Source organism: Pinus tabuliformis, chromosome 9 (genome assembly GCF_031772625.1).
Source record: "Pinus tabuliformis cultivar Carrire ecotype Pingquan chromosome 9, CPIR1, whole genome shotgun sequence".
Taxonomy (NCBI): domain Eukaryota; kingdom Viridiplantae; phylum Streptophyta; class Pinopsida; order Pinales; family Pinaceae; genus Pinus; species Pinus tabuliformis.
The window spans coordinates 245,260,373-245,279,960 of NC_142307.1; positions in this window are offsets into that span (position 1 = coordinate 245,260,373).

The following is a 19,588-nucleotide window of genomic DNA, read 5'->3' on the forward strand; positions in this document are numbered from 1 at the left end:
ATGTATTTCTTTGGCAAATGCAATATCCATTGCTCATTGAAAGGTTGCACCAGCGTACAAGACTTAGAGACGCTTACACTCAGCATAATGGGAGGAGCATTTTGAGAAGAATCCTCAATAAGCGTAACGGGAAAACCCTGCACCTAGGGTTTAGCACTGTTCTGATCAGGCTCTCCAACAGTTTTGGCAGCACACAAATACCGATTAGGTGATCTTCTCCTCAGAGGCCGTGTTCTGGCCCGACAAATGGCAGACGGGGGGTCCACTGGGACCCCAACTTACAGGCAAATAGTCATGCAGAAACACAAAGCTCATGAAGGTTTCAATATCTCTGGGCATGAAGCCCGAAAAGACAATTCTGGGACAAGCAGCGGAAGAGCAACCCAGGGGCAGAAAGATCCAAATCACGGATCAGAGATGCCAGGAAAAGTCAACAACAGATAGGAGAGGCACGGGAACAAACCGGAAGCAGGAAAAAATAGCTCGGATCCAATAATCGATCCGTCAGATGAAGAAAAGGACCACAGGAAAGGAAAACGCCTTGCAGAAAATGAGGATAAAACGGAAGCTTCCAACCTCAGCCCCAAAAATACCCTGCAAGGAGTCTGTAAACCCAAAAAGAAGGAAGCCCTCCTTGTGGTCTTCTCAGATCCAGACATTCAGGCCTACAGAGACCACATGATGGAACATGCAATCATATGTAAGTTTATGGGACTGTGGCCAGCAGAAAGAGCTCTCTGCCAGTGGATCAAGCAACGCTGGCGACCAAAAGGTGATGTCAAACTGCATCTTGGAGCTAAAGGTTTTTTCACTGTTGTCTTTTCTAACCTAGAAGATAAAGATAGGGTCTTCGAGGGAGGGCCATACTTCCTTTCATCAGCAGGCCTCTACATGAGGCCATGGAAGGCGAACTTTGCGCCTGAAAAAGAAACCTTCACCCAAGTCCCCGTGTGGATTCGCCTCTTCTCATTACCTATCGATTATCGGGGCCTAGCAACCCTAAAGCGCATAGGAGACCGACTCGGCACCTTCATTAAAGCCTCAGAGGCAACGATGCAAAGGAAGTACACCTCTTGTGCCAGGATCTGCGTTGAAATGGATGTCTCAGGCGCCTTACATGAAGGACTGTGGCTAGAGTTCAGAGATGAAGATTACTTTCAAGCCATCGACTATGAACAGATCCCCTTCCGGTGTAGGAAATGCCATGAACACGGTCACCTTGTCAGGGAATGCCCATTAAACAAACCAGTGGAAGATGCCAAACTTGAGCAGCCAAAGAACCAGGAGGTTTTCAAAAAGCCAAAACCACGACAAAGGGCTTACAGGAAAAGAATAAACAAAGCAGTGATAGATCTCAGCAAAACCCTTAATCCATTCAGCATCCTGGACTCAGAAGCAGACTCAGGAGGAAACAACAAAGAGACAACGCTACCAGAAGCTCCTCAAAAAAATAAGACAGACTACAGATCAACGGATGCAGAGGAGACCACTGAAAACACAGAAATACAAACGCATGAAGTAGCAGACGAACGAGATGAAGACATAGACATGCTAACAAGCGATGGGGGAAGTGAAGACCTGGAACTCAATGAAGTTCTAGAAAAAGAAGGGGTAAACCTGCCAGATATGGAAAAGCACTAGAGAACACAAGGGCTGGAAAATATCCCAGAGGAAGAAATAAAGAAGATCAGAGACCTCTTCATAGCAAAACAACAAGCGGCGCTAGACAAGCAAAAGAAAAGATTAGGAATCATGAAAGGCACAGGTAACCAATCCAAAAGTATTTTTCTTCATTCACTAGGATGGAAGAAAAACAAGAGAAGAGGCAGAAGGACGAATGGAGAGGTTCTCCATGATTTGGGTATCTTCCTGATCAATTCAGGTAAAATGAAGGATTTACATGCCTTCCTGTCCTCCCAATAACCTCATCATTACTAATGAAAATCATCTCCTGGAATACAAGAGGGATCAACAGCCTCGTCAAACATCGACTTCTCAAGAGGAAGTTACAACAGGAAAAGCCAAATATTATGCTCATACAGGAAACAAAATGTGCCACTGCTCAGCTGGAGAACATCACCAGAAAGCTAGGAAAAACTATCAAATACATAGACCTAGCAAGTCAAGGATGGGAAGGATGCATTGCAACTCTTTGGGACTCCAGAGCCATCGAAATCACTTCTATGGAAGCTACCAGATCATACATCGCCACAAAATTTCAACTAACAGGTAATTCTGAAACCTACCTCTGTATAAATGTATATGGACCTCAGCGTCTAGAAGATAAAATTTCTTTCCTGAACTCATTAACGAAGTTAAAGCAAAGATACCAATGTTCCAAGATCATAATGGGAGGGGATTTCAATATGATTACCACCTTTCTGGAAAAAAAAAGGAGGCCTTAGACGACTAAATAGAGACTCAGAACTCTTTGTCGATTTCATGGAATCCGCCAAACTGGTCGACATACCCCCAAAAAACGGGCTCTACACTTGGAATAACCGAAGAGGAGGAGAAAACAGGATAGCCTCTCGCCTTGACCGTTTTTTGATCTCAGAAAACATCTTACTGGAAGGAACAACAGTTGACTCTGATATCCTCCCTAGTGGGGGATCAGACCACTGGCCCATCGCCTTGGAAGCTGCTTTTCTTGAGACCCCCAAAAACAGGCCCTTCAAGTTTGAGAAATTCTGGCTAACTCACCCAAATTTTCCGGAACTGGTGAAAAAATGGTGGGAAGAGCCCAGGGATATAAGAGGGACCAAAATGTTTAAACTCCAGTCCAAACTAAAGTTCATCAAACACAAAATCAAGGAATGGAATTCAACCGAGTTTGGTAATATCTTCCAGGACAAGCACAATATAGAAGACTGACTAAGTCAAATTCATAAGGACTGGGCCTCAGGGATCAACAGGGAGGACTCAAATGAACAGGAAAAGATTCTAATGCAGAAATGGCATCTCCGATGCCAACAGGAAGAAATCCTTTGGAAGCAAAAATCTCGCATCCAATGGTTGAAGGAGGGAGAGAAAAATATAAAGTTCTTCCATAGATCGACGATGGATTACAGGGGGGCTAACAAAATCCTCAAGCTCACCAATGCTTCTGGAGAAGTTATTCAAAACCACAATGAGATCTCAACTTTGCTTACTTCTCACTTCAAGCAAATTTCCCAGGAATCTCAAGAAGATCGATTGGAAGCCCGTGAGGAAATAAGTCAGGCCATACCCCAAATCATTACTCTAGCACAAAATGCCTCTCTGTTAAGAAATATCTCAATGGAAGAGGTGGAGGAGGCTGTTAAAGACATGCCAAATGATAAAGCTCCTGGCCCAGATGGTTTTACTATAAACTTCTACAAAGCTTGTTGGCAAATAATCAAAACAGAGGTCTGGGAAGTAGTTGAAGATTCAAGACGATCTGGCTCAATTCTTAAAGGCCTAAACTCTACTTTCCTAGCCCTAATCCCCAAAGAAGAGGAAGCCCGAACTCCAGAAAAGTTCCGCCCCATAGCTCTGTGCAACGTGATTTATAAAATCATCTCTAAGGTCATCGCTAACAGACTTAAACCTATCCTCCCTGACATCATCTCGGAGGAGCAGTCAGGCTTCGTGGAAGGCAGACAAATTCTGGACAACATCCTCTTGGCGCAGGAGATGATACACACTTTGCAGTCCAAAAAAATCCCTGGTATGATGATTCAGCTAGACCTTTCAAAAGCTTTCGACAAAGTGAATTGGAATTATCTGGAGGCCACTTTAAGGGCTTTTGGTTTTGACAATCGGTGGACCAACTGGATTCTCGCTCTTATCAAGTCAACAAATTTCTCTATTCTGGTTAATGGATCCCCCTCGGCCACCTTCTCTCCTTCCCGAGGCATAAGGCAAGGAGACCCATTGTCCCCCTTCCTTTTTGTGATCCTCATGGAAGGGCTTAGCAGATATATTCACAGAGCCAAAGCGGAAGGGAAAATTAATGGATTGCGCCCTTTCCCTTCCACCCCTGCAACTACTCACCAGCAGTTTGCCGATGATACTATGCTGCATGGCTCCCCAACTGTCAAAGAGGCCAAGGCTTTCAAATCTATCCTATCTCTTTTCAGCAGGGCATCAGGTATGGACATAAACCATTCCAAATCGACTATTTTTTTCTTTAACACTCATGTTTCAATTCAGAACCATCTCACCGGCATCCTAGGCTTTCGAAAAGGATCTCTTCCCTCGAAGTATCTGGGAGCCCTGCTCACCACCAAGCCGTGGCAAAGGGTCCACTGGGAAAGGCTCATAGCAAACCTGGAAAAAAGATGCAAACATTGGACCCACAGGGCTCTTAACTTTGCGGGACGCCTAGTTTTAACTAAAGCCATCCTGCAGGCTATCCCTCAGTACATGCTTTCTATCCTCCCGGCGCCCAAGGCCATCCTGCAGCAAATCCGATCCATCCAAAGATCCTTTTTATGGAGTGGCAGCGCAGAAAAAAGGAAATGGGCTCTCGTGGCCTGGGATAAGATCTGTAAATCGAAACTAGCTGGAGGTTTAAACCTAATAGACCCTGATATCAGCAACAAAACAGGTGGTGCCAAACTGTGGTGGCGCTGGCTCAAAGAGACCAACCTCCCCTGGGCCTGTCACTGGAAGGAGAAATACACCCCTAGCTGCAGAGACCAGGACCTCATAAGACTTCAGGAATAGCCGAAAGGTTCTCCAATCTGGAATCTAGCTAAAAGAAACCGAAACATTATTCAGGATCACAGCTTCTGGGAGATCCGAAATGGGGAATCAACCCTCTTCTAGGAAGATTCCTGGCATCAGCATCCCAAGCTTGAAAGCCCAGACCTTGAAGATTACAAAATAAACTGTCATAACAGGGGAAAATACACCGTCCATCATTACTGGATCCCCAATGGCATTGAACAGGATTTGAGAGAATGGACTCTTCCAGATACCGAAAACCCTAATGAGGAACATAATAGCATTCAAGACCTGCTTCAAGTCCTACACAAAAGAAAAATTAGGATAACCTCGGAGGCAAACAAGGTGAGGTGGGGTATGAAGGGCAACGGAAATTTCACTCTTAAAGAAGCCAGAGAGCAGCTAGAACTCTCAGAGCAGGGGGAGACAGCCCCTTGGTTCACCAAGGTTTGGGACCCCCTTTTCTGGCCAAAAATTCAAACCTTTCTTTGGCTCCTTATGAGGCGTAAGACGCTTACCTGGGAGAACCTGAGAAAAAAAGGCTTCGAAGGCCCCTCCTTTTGTCCTATGTGTAATCAAGCTGAAGAAACTATGAATCACTTATTCAATACATGCGAATGGGCTAACCATATTTGGCACGAGATAGAAGCCATCATGCAGCAATATAGAAGAGATATGGACTCCATACAAAATACCATCACCAATTGGCCAAGCAATTACTCTGAAAACCCCCAAATCAACAGCATATGGAAAATTCTGCCTGGTTTTATCACATGGACAATATGGAAAGAAAGGAACAGAAGAATTTTTCAAAATGAACACAGGAATATAGAGCACCTGAAAATTACCTTAATTGAGAACATTCGTCAATTGATTTTGGTAAAAAGTAAAGTAGACCCATCCAACCAAACCTCCGCGGAAGACCAGATAATCCTGAATGCTTTCAACATCCGCTACGATCAAAGCCAAAAGCCCCCAGCTAAACAGCAGAACATCAACAGCACGCCACAACGATGGACTCGACCTCCTGAAGGCTTCCTGAAACTGAACTTCGATGGGGCCTCGCGAGGCAACCCGGGGCCAGCCGGCATAGGAGGCCTCATCCGAAACCAGAGAGGTGAAATAATCCATATTTACAGTCAAGCTTTGGGCGAAGGCACTAATAATGAGATGGAATTCGCAGCAATGGAAAAAGGTTTAACAATTCTTCAAAGAAACCAGGTAGACAACGCAGTAATTGAGGGTGACTCTGAGATTGCCATTCTGGTGGCAAGGAAAATCTACGGGGGTACGCCGATCAGCAAGGTAACCAAGCACTGGCGCCTGGCTATGGTCACAGAGAGCATAGGGAAATTTCTCGGAAAAATGAAAGGCCTTGTCTTCCAGGCGGTAAGAAGGCAGGCAAATTCGGTTGCCGACCACTTGGCTAACCATGGGATAGATAACCCAAACGGAATGGTGGACAGCTGTTGGCATCAGGTCGAGAGTAATCAACTAAAGGAACGGTGCTCTCACCTCGCACAAATAGATTTGGTGGCATCTGACAAGGCAGAATGACAGGCTGCCTAATTTACTACCTCAAGTGCATGGACAGGCCGACGGGACGCAAGCTTTCAATACACAGCAAGCATCGAAGGAAAACCTGGTTGAGGGAAATAATGCGCACTACAGGTCACACAAATTTGTACGGTTTCATGATCCAGAGTGACATAAGCCACCACAGAACCGCAGGACAGAGGGACACATGGCGCATTCAGAACCGTGCAGGCGGAGGTGACCGAAAACATTCTCAATCATCGCAATTGCCTTCCACAACCCCGAATTGTAGAATTTATGTTGATCGGACATGCAATTTGCATGTCGCGATCCGCTCCTCCGCCTGAAATCTTCCCGCTACTATCTATATATCCTCCCCTGCTCTCCATCGGAACAACACTGCTTCGGTGCTCAACAATCTGCGATCTTTGATTTGCATTATCTTTCAGGCAAGCAACAACCAGGTGAGGGCTCCCATGGCGGGGGATGGATGCCAAAATAATTCTGCAAACAGAGAGCTGCAGCTGGCCAGAGAAATGTATGAGCGGAGAACTTCCCAACGAAACAAACGAAAAATCATTGACCTGGAAGCATCGGAAAAGGAGGAAGAAAGCAAGCTTTCCGACCATCAATTAGGCCAAGAAGTTGACTGGCTGCAAGATCCGGGGACGACCAGCACTCGGGCAACTCAGTTCGTCTGCACCCAAGACGAAGCGTGGCGTATGAAGACCATCCTGGCTAAGGCCATGGATGTCCAAGCGGAACAGGCGGAGCAGCTGCGAACTCTTCAGCGGTTTGTTGCCACAATGACTCATGACCATATGGCTGTGGTTGAGAGCAGTGAATTTAAGCTCACCGCTATTCATGAGGAGCTGGATTCTGTAAGTACCAAGCTCACTGTCCTAATCAAGCTGCTCAGGAAAACCATTGAGCCAGACAGCAAGCCTCCAGAGCTGCAATGGGGTGGTCCGTCGATGGTCAACCAGGAAAATGCACTCAACTGCAAAGAGATGGACTTAGTGCCAGACCCCCCAAAAAAATTCTAATCAGTCTTCCATGTCCCTCTATCGGACTTTGTCATGTATGTTTTTGTTTTCATCATCTCAGTTATGTGCCTGCCAGTTTTTTGGCCTAAGTCACCCTGCGTGGTGTACCTTTTGGCAGCACTCGGTCTCTCATGTTTGTCACTTTCCCAGTCTTATGTTTCAAACAGTTTTTAGCTGGTAAGGCCTGCCTCAAAGCGGCCAGTCATCTGCTTTGGCAGATTTTTTGTACCATATGTTACTATTGTTAATATCAAAGCTTACTTACACAAAAAAGAAAAGTTGCACCAGCGTTTTTAAGTCTGAATGGCATCTTAACATACTTAAATGTTCCCCACGGTGTGGTAAAGGCTGTCTTGTCTTGGTCATCTAGGTGAACAAGTATTTGATTGAAACCTGAAAAGCCGTCTAGCAAAGAGATTCTAGATGACCCCACTACTCTTTGTAGGATGTGGTCCATCTTGGGCAAAGGATAGTGGTCTTTTAGGGAGACTTGGTTTAAATTTCTCAGATCTACACAAAGTCTAATTTCACCTGTCTTTTTTCTTGTAGGAACGAGGTTGGATACCCATTCAGAAAATCTGATGGGTGCTATTATGCCTACTTCAAACATCCTCTTTACTTCCTTCTCAATCATGGGAAGAAGCATAGGGTTAATTCTCCTAAGTTTCTATTTGAAAGGTTTCTGGTTTGGTTTTAAGGGAATTGTGTGTTGGATCACCGAGGTGTCATAGGATTTCAAATTCTCATAACTCCAAGCAAATACATCTTGGAATTCTTTGAACAAATCAATGTACTTGGGCTTTTGATCAGGTGGTAAGTTTCTGGAAAATTTGATCATTTTGGGATTCTCTGTTGTCCCAATGTTGTGTTCTTTTATAGCAGTGTTCAATGGTTGCAATTTTGGCTTTCTGGGAACATCATTGGTGTCAAACATGTCTTCTAATGGGGTTAGGCCAGCAGGCAGAAAATTATCCTTCAGGTCAATAATCTCTGCCTCTGTTTTGGCAATTCCCTCCAAATGCATTTGTTTCAGTTGTTCTATGTTTGTTTTGTCAAAAACAATGGGGTTTAGGATTTGTTTGTCTGTTGCAGTTGGTACAGCCTGCTGGTTTTCATTTGTTTGTTGTTGGACATCGTTCATAGCATCCATGTCAATGTTGATATTCGAGAACTCCTGCTCGAGGGTGAGGAAATTGTTGATCTGGGCGTCATTTTCAAAAACTTGCCAATCTTTAACGTTATTTGGGACAGCAGGCCTATGTTTTATTTCAGCAGTAAAGTGATGGCCTGGCTCAAAAGGAAGCTTACATGTACTAGCAAAGGTGGCTAGGCTGTGTGCATGAATATTATGCTCTCTTGAAATCTTGGCCAGGCTGAATTCAGTAAATGCATTGAGTATATTAGTGGCAGCAGTCCTATAGGCCCTCATTCTATTGTCATTGGTAACAAAATTACCTTTCATCTGTTGTATGATTAGATCAGAGTCACCTAAAATGGACACTTTTGCAGCTCCTAAAGCTTTGAGCAGTTTAAGGCCTAAAAGCAGAGCCTCATACTCTGCCATGTTGTTTGTGCATTTGAAATTCAGTCTATAGGCATGACCCTCCGCATGATTGTTATGTATATTATGAATCCATACACCTGCCCCTGCTCCTAACTTGTTGACAGAGCCATCAAACTCTAAATACCATGTGATTTCTTGCTTGTGGTTTATGCTAAGAGTTTCAGCTATGTTAGGATTGGGCAGATTTGAAATTTCTATTTGGGGAGTTACTTGAAGCATGCTGGTTGCATTAATTGTTGTGACAGTCTCATGGGTATATGCAACCGATTCTTCATTGATTTGTGCTCATTGTTCTAGAGCCAAAGGCTCATCCTTAGTTGGAGAGTTTGTATCATCTTTAAACAAAATAAAGGAATCTATATCAGAATGAATTGAGTAAATGGGAAAATGTTCAGGCTTACTCTCACTAGTTACCACATATTTCATGAGTTGTTTCTATGTACAATCTCTTTGGTTGCCCAAAGACTGAAGTAGTAGCATAGGAGAGGTCTAGTTGAAGGGATCCTTGGAGCTTTGCTCCCCATGATCTTGACAGGAGCATACCATATTTTGGTGGGATGTCAGCCACCACCACGTCCATGAGGATGGTCTTATTGGGATATTGGACTAAGGAGACACACAAGTCTTTGATGAGGCCTAAACACTTGACTTGACTTGAGTCAAATGAGTACAAATCTTTGTAGGGTCTTGTAATATCAAGGTTCAGCTTTTCCATAACTGCTTTGGGCATCAGATTGTGTGATGCTCCTGAATCAAACATAGCGTTGTGCAAAACTTTGTCATGTATATGCAAACTGACATAAAAGGGTGGAATAGGTCCATATGTTGATTTTCCATTAACTTCTGGGCCAAACAATAGTTCAGGGGTATCATCCAAAACATTTACATCGTCCTTATTCTCTGGGATTTGAAGTGATCTTTGAATTTGTTGCCTATATACATCATGTTTGGCAAGTTCTGAGAGGGGGATGGATATCTTCAACTTGGCTATTTCTGCCTCTAAATTAAATGGCTTTTCCAATGGAGTCTTGGTGTTGATAATGGCAGTTTTTTCTGTTTCATTTGAATTATCAGTGTTTTTCTCTTTTTTATCAGCGTTATGGGAATTGATTTCTTACGGTTTTTTAACTTCAGGAAGGCTTTTTGGAACGTTGTTCGAGTTTTGTTCACGGGAAGAAGGTGGCAAAAGCTGATCTACAGAAGGCTACGCTTCTCTAATATCTTCTACAGTTACTTGATGCGGATTTGGGACAGTTGTATCAGCTGGTTCTGTTATGACAACCTTGCTCTTAATCTTGTTGGGCTATTTGCCATCCTTTGTTTTGTTAGGTTCAGAAATGTCAATGGTCCTAGTTCTCAGCTTATATTGTTTATGTACTTCATACACAACAGTATCATATCCTTCTTTAAAATCAAAAGACTCCCCAGACTTAGTTTGAAATTTACTAAAGTTATGCTCATCTTGGTCTTCTTGGCTCAGAAAAGTTTGATGCTCGCCCTTTAGATCCATCAGATTCATATGAGTGTCTTCTATTTGCTCGTTGGATGTAGATCCTTCAACATAATTATCTTGAAAAGGGGGTCTTATGTCATGGTTTGGGCTTGACCTACCAACTTTTGTGTTTTGCGTTTTCCTAAAATGTGGGTTCCTTATGGTATTGGACTGTTGCCCTTCCCATGATGATCTTCTCTCAATGCTTTCTGCTCTTTCTCCCAGCCTTTGTAGGCCACTGATAATCGCATCAAGCTTTTGATCAAAGGCTGAGGGTTCTTCCTTAAAGGTGGTTCTTCTTTCCATTCTGGCTCTGTTTCTTTTGGCAATTAGGTTGGCCTCTACACTGACAGCAACATTTTGAATGTCTGCAAGGGTCTGAGGAGCTCTTTCTTTCAACTGGTATGCCATATCCGGATTGAATCCATCAGGGAATTTATACAAGGCAAGGTCAGGTGGGGGTCTCAATTTCTGTGGTATTGCATTATAGACATTGTTGAACCTTGCACAGTACTCCAAGAGAGTCTCCTGAGGACCTCTTTTAATTGTATCATATTCAGCTAGTATGTGCAAGGGGTCTTTCTTTTTCTCCCATCTGTTGGTAAAGGATTGGTAAAGCTCATCCGGAGTAGTTATGGAATTTGCAGCAAGTGATCTAAACCAAGTTCTTACATCACCGGTTAAACTTTGAACAAAAATTCTCATTCTCACACTATCATCATCTATCTCGTAGTTTTCGAAATAGTCTTGCATCTTTTTGGTATGCTGAAGGGATGTGAAAGGACCGTACTGTCAAAATAGGTAATTTTAGATTGGTACTCCTGAGGTAAAGCCCCGGGATTAGCAGGCAATTGCAGGGGTGCATATCTATTAGCCATATTGGCAGGGATAAGTGGGACAACGGGGATAACAGGCACAACAGGGATAACAGGGATAACAGAAGTAACTGGAACAACAGTTGTGGTTTTTGTAGTATGTGCAGTGAATGGAGGTGAGGATGGAGTGCTTTGAGATGTGGATGATGAACAAGGGGAAGTAGGGGTTGAAAGAAATAAAACCTTAACAGGCGTTGGAACACAACTTGGGAGAGCTGCTTCAGGACTCAAATCAGCAAAATATTGTCTTTGCTCTTGCTTCCTAAGGATCTTTGGGATTAGGTTCGGATTTTCAAAAACAGCTGGAGGGTCTGGATCTGGATTTGACCTTGTATATCGTGGATTCTTCTTGGGAGCTAGCTTCCGAATGTTTTTTTTTGGTATTTTTATGGGAATATTTTTGAAATTAGCAAGGAACTATCAGGTTTTGAAATGGTTGTGTATAGCTTCAAACTAGCATGAAGATTGACTAAAGCAGCTTTTATTTGCTTCTGTTAATGTAAAACAGGAACAGTTTCAAAAGGCTTCCTGGCTGACATTCAGGCTTCATCTGTAGTTTTAAGGGATATAAAACAATTAGAAAATCGATTTGTTCAATGGATTTTTCCAACCTTCGTAGTGAAATTAACTGAGGATGCTCCCCAGTATGATCGCCATTATGTTATCACTCAGGTTGTCCCCTAGGTCGGAGTGAAGGGATACGGCCGAGGTAACCACAAACCAACTTTGGACTGCAGGTTCTAGCCCACTTACAGTCAGAGAGGGCTCTCTCTTTATGATTTAGCTTTGTTGATGATGATCTTAGGCTAGCTATTGAGTTTCAGGGATTTTTTTGTGTTTTGTTTGTGTTTTGGTGGGAAGATTGATGTTTTCACGTAAAGAGGCAGGTGTAGTGTGAAAGTTTCAAACCATTGGGCATGGAGTCAAGGAAGTTAGACTGCTGATGCGTTTTCTTGGTCACAGGAGGAATAAGGAGCAAGGTAGCTGTACATGGAGCAATTTTCCAAGTTTTAAAGGATGGAAAGAATTCTAAGGAAGGAGAGGCAATTAAGAATCTCTCAGTCAGCTTAACAGAGAAAAGTGGATGAGCTCTATCTAAGGGCAGTAAAGAATCCCTAGATAACTGTCAAACACATGTGAATTAGAGTAAATATGAGCCACAGGGAATTCATATTCATTTCCAGTTCATTTCAGATGAAAAACATAAAGAAATAGCAGAAATTGAGCCTAGAGTGCAGTTAAACAAGTTCTAAGCTAATCTTTCTTTTTGCTATTTAGATGGTGAAAAATGAAAACAGAGGTAAGAGGCACTTATTGATTCATGTTGAAGCACAAGAATTCCACCATTCAGTCTCCAAAGACCATTAACAACGCATCAGGCAGTCATTCCTCCAATCTCTTCAGCAATCTTTGATTAAAGAAAAATATCAGACATACAGTGCAAGTCTCTAATGAAAAGTTATCAATCAACCAACCCTTGAAACAATATAGAGGGTGGTATATATAGGAAAAAATTCTCCAAAATTGTTTATTACAACTGTGACCTAAACAGGTCTAAAAGTAAGTGATTATTTTAACGTAAACTTATCAGAAAAAAATGCAAGAAAATATCTATGGGCTGCGCTGAGGGCAGCCGTATCAAAACTGAATTAATGCGTTGTCCTCGGTGGCTTGGTGCAGTGCTTCTGCAATAACTTCGCATGGACGTCTGCTCCATTGTAGTTCGGTGGCTTTAAGTGCTTTAACTGTGATTTGAGAGCTGGGATGGGCTTACACCTCCTGATTTGACTCTGCTGGAGGCCAATCAATGCTGACCTACTTTGGGAATTGAAGATTTCTATTAAAAAATTTAACTGATACTCTTTGCCGCTTCATCTCTCCTCTGATACTCTTTGACAAATGAATTGGGTTGGTTTCTCTCTCGCTGCGGGTCAAATCAAAACTTAATGGCCGCTGTTCGGCCCTCTATTTCCTTTAGAATCATCTTTTGTTCATCTCTGCATGCCTCGCGAAGAAAAATGGGTCATTCGGCACCTTTTGGGCTTGCTGGGGGCTGCGCAATGAGGGATTTTCCACTTCGGCCCTTTTCCCGTAGCCATGCGCGATTAGCGCTAGGCACTAATCGCGCATGAAAAACTGCCTCGGAATTTGAATCCGGGCTTCCTAAGCACGATTTTCGCCTTTCGCCTCAAAAATTGACCATGACGTCAGCATGACGTCAGTGGGTGGGACCACTGTACGGTGGATGACGTGGCAGGATGACATCATCAGGGTGACGTCAGCATGTACGATGGATGATGTGGCAGGGGTGACTCGGCAGGAGGCCGATGTTGTGCAGGCGATGTGGCATGGTGACGAGGCAGACACGTAGAATAAGATAGGTTACATGGGGTGCGCGTACAGAAGTCGGAAAGCGGTTCCATCGGACTGCTTTCTGTACGGGAGCGGTATCTGTCAGAGCCCCTCCGATGCAATAGAAAGTGGAAAAGTGTCTTTGGTACGGTGGAAAAACTGCCTCGCCATCGGAAGCTAACGGTTGAGCAACGGGGCACCTCTGAAATCCCCGAGAGCGGTCGAATGGGGAGGTCTCGATCCGACGGTGGACGGAGCGTGGAGCTGGCGGGGGAATAATGGACGGGTGTGCGAATATTCGGTTTTTGATATAGCGCGGCGGGGAGGGTGAAAACTTAGGAAAATGCGGGTTTTCGTGGGTGTTAAACGAGCGGGGGTTGAATGTATATGAACAAAACTTTAGGATAAGGGCGAAGAAGTGGGTTTTGTAGGTTTAGGGTTAGGGGAAAAGGTTGTTAACATGACCAGGTGTCACACTAACTCCTGTTAGGACACGAATGGGTTCATGGTAGTCCTAGGTGGACTATTATGTCCCGGAACTGATAAATACATAGCTATAGTGCTAGAGGGTGGGGTATGTATATAGGGGAGTTATTTAGCATAGATTTAGTAGGGGAAGGGGAAATAGATAGGGGGCTATATAATATAGTCAGGAGTTAATATGGAGATGATGAGAAAGCGCTAAAGTAAGGAACCTTAGGCCATTTTGGGGGAATAGAACTTTGTAAGAGAAGAATGGAAATCCTTGAGTGAGGCAGATCTTTACCAAGGCCAATGATGTGGAAAATGATGACTAAGAGGCATCAAGTAGATCTTGATCTCTTCAAGGAAGTTAGTGAGTGATTTGGGGAATAAGAGGAAGGGGGAGTTAGTTATGTCCAGCTTGACTTCCTCCAGATGAAAAACTGCATCATGATTGTGATCTGAAAAGATATAACACTTAGAAATACAAAATTGATCATGAATCATCATTCTTCAACCTCAAAAAACTACCTACCCAGCCTACCTTCCTAACATTTTTTCTTCTTTTTGGTTTGGGTGCATTTAGACTTGCAGACCCAGCTTTACAATTTTTCTTTTTTCTATTCTCCTATCTAAGCCTACACTTATTTCTACCAGGGGCCCAGTTTAAGCAGTTGGGATCCTTTGATTCTCTTCCTATCTACAAATCTGCCAAGATTAAGTTGTTTGGACAGATATCATTCTCTATATTCTAAAACAGAAAATTAAAACCTAGGGAGACCAAGGTTAAGCTGTTTGGCCCTCCCTTTTATAGAACAAAAAATGGTTAAGTCATCAAAATTGGAATTCAGCAGTGGAATTTGGATTGGCACACTTTCATAGTATCTTCTTTGACCTCTTTTGGAAATATGGAACACTGCAGCATGCAAAGTATGACATATTTGGCATGTAAAAATGTCAATCATGAAAAATGAACACCTGTTGCAATAGGAGGCCAACACATTCATCAAGAAATCATTTGAAGATGTGGTTTGCCTAGGGTTTTGTGAAAAGATACAAGAGGTATGTTTCCATGCTAAGTTGACCAACCTTTTTGGTACAAATTTCAAGAGGGATAAAACCACCATAGCAAGGATGGATTTCATCATATCAGCAGATGTCATAGCTTCAGCCATAGGTATCCCTATAAAATAAGAAATTTGGTTTAAGGGGATGGATTTGGACATTGAAAACTACAAAGTCTTCTTGAAATCACACTACAAAGATGCTCCCACTCATATCTTTCCTTTTAGGTAATTGTTGGATAGATATGTTTCTTTAATGAAGGTGATTATGAAGTATTTTACTTGTTAAGGGAGGTTTTCTAGGTTGTATTAGTATCACATAAGGTTCTTGATGCACTTCACTGCCATCAAACCACTGAACTTGCCCCATTACTTATTCAGGAGCCTAGTCAAGATGACTGAGAAAGTACAAAGCAAAGGGAGATATCATCAGGAAAGTTTATTTCATCATGGTTTGGTCAAAGTTATAATTCTTCCTCAGCTTTCATAGGTTAACATACCATGGGATACATTCATGCAAGCAACTTATCTTATGCCTACCATTAGTCAACCTAACAGCCAAAGCACTCCATTAGCACCATCTAGGCCATAGGAGGTTGGCTCATCAAGTAGGTCATCAACGACAAAGACACCTAGGGATGAGATTACAAATACTTATAGTAAAGGTAAAGGTTTGGTGTTTTCCCCTCAAATAGATGAGATGCGTAGACCTAGAACTAAGGCTAAAGCTAAGATGCTTCCTAGGAAGACTATTAGTGAGGAAAGAGTTCAGCCTAGCACTATGATACAAGAATCATTAAGAGGCAAAGATGATACACCATTACACAGTGCAGAACAAGCATCTCTTGGTTTAGACGTGGCTGACCTAACAGAACAAAATGAAGACAAAGAAGCTGAAGACATAATCAAAGAGAAAGAGGCAAATATCAGGGAGCTCAAAGATGATCTTGCCAAGGAAAATTTCACGGTGGCTCTCTTGAAACAGGAGAATAGGAAATTGAAGCTAAGCCTAATGCAGCAAGGTAAATCACATGAAGAGCCTCCATCATCCAGTAAGGCAGGTAAGGGAAAAGGTAAGGCATTCATTGATGAAGCAAAGTAATATTAAGACACATAGGTAGAGTCAAAGAGACCCACAACCAAAGCCATGATTAAGAAGGTACAACAAGTAGAAAATCCTCCTACTACTCAAACCCCAAAAACCTTTCATGACTCCATAGTAGCTGAAATTGAAGAGGACAAGGAATATTGGTTTCAGAGAGTGAATGTGTACCTAGGGAAGGTTGTGAGGAAGGCAAAAAGAAACACTGCCCTGTATAGGAATATGGCAAGGCACTATTATGTAAGAAACATGGTGTGCCAGATGAGGGTTAGGAACATGAACAGTTTTGAAGGAAAAGTAAAAAAATAGCAATTTTTCATGTTTCTGCCACTATTCTACACCCCACGTTGTGCTTTTGGAGTAGTCTTAGGAGATTGGACTTTTAGGTGCCTTGGAGGTGGACTTTTGCAAGCTTGAATACTTAGAGGTCTTCTAGACATTCTCAACTACCTTCACCAACCATCAATTTAGCTCAGAGATTAGGAAAAGCCACCAAAAAACACTTAAAGACCACGTTGCGTTTCTACTAGACCACGTTGCGCTTCTGAGTTTTTTGTTGCGTTTATGTGGGAAAGCCAGATTTCAAGTTTTGCTTGGTCAAAGTCAACATTGGCCAATATAATTAATGTCAAAATATTTTTACTTGTTGTATTTGAATATTATAATGACGGTTAGAGTGGATATTTTGTAATTAAATGCTCTCAAGTCAAATTCAAATCAATTTATGTAAAAGATGAAAGTAGTTTCTATCTACTCATGATGTGGCAGGGATTAGGTAGGAGTAGGAAATCAGTTCCTAAGAAGGAGGATTTGACCCCTGAGAGGGGGAATGTTGTTTTACATCTATATGTAGTCAAAATGAACTCATAGAGGGAGTTGGATTCCTAAAGCTCATCTCTTGGACTAGTGTATTAGACATTTTTGCAGAAATATAAGTAGTTGCAGCTATTTTCATGGGACACCCGTGATGTGGTTTGTGGCACTGTGTTTCTTTAGTTTTCTTTATGCATTTGATGATTAAGTATTTTAGCATCCATTTATATTCTTCTGGTGATTATCTCTTAAGTTTTAAAGAAGATTTCATGATCAATATGCTCTGTTTTATTTGAGGTTTTCACATAAGTGTTTTCTCTTCTAAGCAAATGAATTCATACTTATATGCTCATTTTTCTTTTTCTTTTTCCCTCACCATACTACAATGACAAAATTTTCTTTGTGCCACTGATTGTATTTACCTTGCCCCATCTTATCTTTGCAACTGATCATTTGGGATTCTTGACCTAGTTTTTAGACCTAGTGCTTCTGTCCAACACACCCTAAATCAAACCCTACTGTGCCAATTACCTAGCCTAAAATCTACATGTTCTCTAGTCACTTTCATTGACTGTGAGATTGTTTGAGAGAGCCCTCTCTGATTTGGTAGGGCTATATACCAAGTCAAAAGTTGGTTTGAGGTTACCTCCTTTAGTCTCCTTTCTCAGCCATGGGAAACTGAGGAGTGCTAACAACTTAAAACATAAAAAAGGGTCAATTAAACCCACATATACATATAAGAACACAACTCTCTTTGCTCTTTTCTCATTGTTGATGAAATAAGAAAAAAAAATTGTTTTAAGTACATAATTTTATATATAAGCGCTTAATACTGATCATTGTAGCACTTGATATTCACTAAGGGTACTAATTCTAGGAGAGATATCTTTTACAACTGGGTTGTTTGTGAGCACTTGAAATAGTTGATATTTACATGTAACTTTGTGGATGGATAGTGTGTAAGTACTCGTGAAAGATTATTTTTACATGTGGGGAACTCATGGGTAGTTTGCGGTCCCTTGTGAGAGATGATGCAAGCCAAGTTGATTTCTTCATGTAGGTAATGTTAAGGGAGACATGTTGCAAATTGAGAGATAACTTAGATCACTAGCACACCATTTTCATGAAGATACTAGTTGTCTTATATCTAAGCAAGGTGATTTTTTTCTCATGAATTTAGTGCTTTATTATTATGACCCTTTAAAAGATCTTAGCACCCTCAATATGGAATCAAGCCATTATTACAATAAATCAGGAAAGAGACAAAAAAAATGCAATATATAATTTGAATTAGTCATAGTGCTATTCATATAAAAATTCATATTTATTAAGAAATAAAACTTCATATTTATTAGGCATCCATATTCTCTATGGGGCTTGTGAGCCTAAACTAGTTAATTAAAACTAGAATGCCTAAATTTTGGGAAGGTAGTTATTAAATGTGCATATTATTGAAGAATGTTTAGATAAATAAGTGCGTTAATTTCCTTTTTAAACAAATGATATTGACATATTTTATTTATATATTGAAAAATAAAGGTTGGAAAACATGTGGTTATTTCAACTTAGACATAGAGAGTTCCTTTAAATTTGTACTCTTCCATTGCAATTATACTCAAGTTAGATTAGTTTATTACCAAGAATCATCACACATAAGCAACACACATGAACACCGGGATTTAAGGTGGAAACCCAAAGTGGGAGAAAACCACCTGTTGTTGTTGTCTCTGCCTTCTTTTTAATATAAAGAAAAAGTTTTTTACAATCTTGTACTGTGCAGACTCATACCAGTATGTGGGCACCCCAAGGAAAATTTTGAGGATGGAAAATTTTCTTGAAGTTTAAAAACATTGGCGAATCTCACTAATCCCTAATATGAAAACAATAAAATGTTTATTGATATATTTGTAAAATTATTCAAATTTATAATGATTTTATATATAGTCTCTATATAATGTTGGCAATTTTTAAGGTAAAATAATTTTATATTCTAAAATTTGGGCGAATCAACTTTTATAAAAATTGGAAATTAGCGAATCTTTTTTGTGAAAAAATCATGGAAAATTAGTCCACTAGGCGAACATTAGCACCTAAAATTTTTCATGAGGCACCCACCTGTAGAAGGTTAAAAACTTCACTCGTTCTCCAACTTCTACTGGAAGGGAGCTACAACCTGTTGGGTGCAGTATAGGGTCTATAAATGTACCAACATTTAATTGTCAATCTGTATAGTTCATGAACTTTGAGATGCACCACTGGAAATTCCAAAGAGAGTCCCTCGCAACCTGCAAAACATATTCTAGTCTATCTTGTGCATTAATCTTGACAATAAGTGAAATCCTGCACTAAAAGAGAATTTGAGATACACATATCCAAACAATTAAAATCATACAGGAAATAAAAGGAAATCCTATATTATTTAATAATGCGAAAGGAAATTCTAAGTATGTTCAAACAGAAGGGAAATTAGAACTGGAAACCAAGCAGTGCCGACACAATATGAAAAAGACTGTAAATGCTGGAATAAATTCATGAGAAAAACAAAAACCATTATGCCTGCACTAATTCTATTGCCTCTACCTCTATGTAA